A 2,500-nucleotide genomic window follows, 5' to 3' on the forward strand; every position below is an offset into this window, starting at 1 on the left:
ATGCATGTATGTATGTTATGTATGTATGTATGTATGATAAAAAGCAATGGACAAAATCTTTTTAATAAGTGGGAAATCAGGGTCGCAATAACAGATGGACGTGAACAAGATTGGAATGCGAAAAAACAGTAGTGTCAATTGTTTATAGAAGCTTACAAACATTGGAACAGTCGAGATAAGCTTACGCATCATAATATTACCAGCCACATTGGTGAGATTGCGAGCGCGCAAATGACCTGGATTTGTAGTTCGGAATCACATGACTGTGACATCAGTGTGTTAAATAGGACGTATACATGGGAAATGGAAACGCACAGAATAGACTAATGTGCGTGCATTCGTGTGTCCAGAAATGTGTGTATGTTTATACATCCGTAGAACAAATGAATGCGATGTAATCTCTAGTTTGGGAATTAATGGGGATATTAGATGACAAACTGTTGTAGTGGTCACAAGAGACTTTGGAAATCCGAGGAGGCGCTAAGATCCATCGGAAAAGCTAAAGAACTTTTAGAACAGTGACGTTTATTTCAGAGGATTAAGAAGGGAGCTGTGGTGTGACACTTAATATTATTGACGAACTTAACATTTCATTGTCTGATAATTATGGTCTCTTTATTCCAGATGGATTCTGTTGTTGCTACTTTAAAATGAATCTCTAGACTTTTATATGATGTGTATTGACTTAGGTGGTGGGCTGACAAGTGAGGATAGAGGAGTTAATTATATACATGATGCTTTTGTGGAAGAGTAATGGTTTTCTGTGGGATTTTCTTTAATTCATTTTATTCCATTTTTATGTTAGTTATATGGGAAAATAAAGATTATAGTTTTGTATATCGGGGGTTTGAATTTGCCTAAGTCTTAATGATTAATTTCAGGTAGCTACATGGATGACAGGTGATGGGAACAAGCCAAGGTAGGTTTCGCTATCGGTTCTCTCCTTTTAGTTAGATGGGGTCTTTTGACCCCTTAATATATATATATATATATATATATATATATATATATATATTATATATAGATCTACACATAAGAGAAGAAACGTATTTCTTTAAATGATTCCTGTACCTACCATTTCCTCTAATGAAAAAACACCCTTCTCTCTCTCTCTCTCTCTCTCTCTCTCTCTCTCTCTCTCTCTCCAAGCTAAACTGAAGTATGAACTATAGCAAACCCATGATTTAGACAACTCTACTCTATTCACAAATCAAACAGAATAACCTTACCATGTCTTAAAAGTCAAACAAACTCAAAAGGCTAAGTCATAATAACGGCAAAAGTTCCCTGTATTTTGTGACCTCTCACCAATACATCTGAGAAGCAAAAAAATAATAGATCACTTTTAAAATGGGCACAGGAAAAAAATGAGTGTAGGATTTTCCATGTTACACAAATAATGGCACAGGAAAAATCGAAAATGGAAATAAAGAAACATCTAATGTACAAGTCAAAAGTAAAATTAAGAATCCAGTACAGGTTACACATATGAAATTTGGCAAGTCTATTCGGGATTTTGAAAGTTTTTTGCTCACCTTACTGGCTTCAGCAGGTCTTCTGAATAGGATTTTGCAGCCCAATAATCAACCTGTACTCAAAAAGTAAAATCTACATTTCACTAGGTCCGCCCACCGGAACAAACTTATGCACAAACCCTCCATCCAGAATGCATTCATTAACGACTTCCATCGTGGGAAGTTCCATGAGACCTAGAGCTGATGGTTGACTTCATAAACAATGACAGTTGGGTTCTTTTCTAGCTCACAAAACCTTCGAGCAGACAAAATATCTAACGCAAAAAAAGTGAAACGGTACTTTGAGTACCATTTCAAGTGACTCTCTGTGCTGGCGTCTGCACAATGCTATGCACACGATCATTACTAGTATAACCAACAATCTTACAACAGATAGGAGTACATACTCCAGAATATGAAGTATTCTTCATTGGGAAATGGAGAAATAGTAGTCGCCTCCCTCATTTCCAACATTGTTACAGCTTATATGCCATGAGCGGGGACCCTCTCAGCTGAAATGACTCCACTGAGTTGTCAAATACAGTGGAGATTTGGTAGCTTGTACAAAAAGCTGATGTAAAAGCCCTCGTAGAGGCCACATGGTACTCCTGAGGGAATGGTGTAAAGTCACAGTCAGAAGGTGTATGGTTGTGAGCAAGCATCAAGTAACACCCATCAAATCTAAATTCTTTAGAATAAAAATCCTACTGCCACAAACGTGCCTGTCATGCACCAATATACATCCTGATTTATAATTAATTGTAGAAGACCGATACTGATCCCTTAAAAAATACATAGTCTCTAATCCATCTGTCAACACCAAACCCCTAAAACTACTGGGAGAAAGTGAAATAAAGTAACTGTGAAATGCCTTCTTACTGTTAATGGGACTCTATTTCTTTCTCAATACTAGGCAAGGTAGTTTGACAAGAGAAAAACATGACTGTTACATCTAAAGCATCCCAAACATCATCAATAGTAACTAA

General features: G+C 36.7%; 1 protein-coding gene across 4 annotated transcripts in view; it reads left to right on the forward strand.

The window, feature by feature from the left end:
• Window positions 1-2,500, forward strand: part of LOC135223652 (neuromedin-U receptor 2-like) — a 908,589-nt gene that overhangs the window by 173,828 nt on the left and 732,261 nt on the right. For 3 of the 4 annotated variants that reach the window (XR_010316551.1, XM_064262302.1, XM_064262305.1), the window contains exon 2: window positions 882-919. The exons of the other annotated variant lie outside the window; for it this stretch is intronic. The gene's annotated coding sequence lies outside the window, so the exon portion shown is untranslated. The remainder of the gene's footprint in view (window positions 1-881; window positions 920-2,500) is intronic. 4 annotated transcript variants of the gene reach the window in all.

Source organism: Macrobrachium nipponense, chromosome 10 (assembly GCF_015104395.2).
Source record: "Macrobrachium nipponense isolate FS-2020 chromosome 10, ASM1510439v2, whole genome shotgun sequence".
Taxonomy (NCBI): Eukaryota; Metazoa; Arthropoda; class Malacostraca; order Decapoda; family Palaemonidae; genus Macrobrachium; species Macrobrachium nipponense.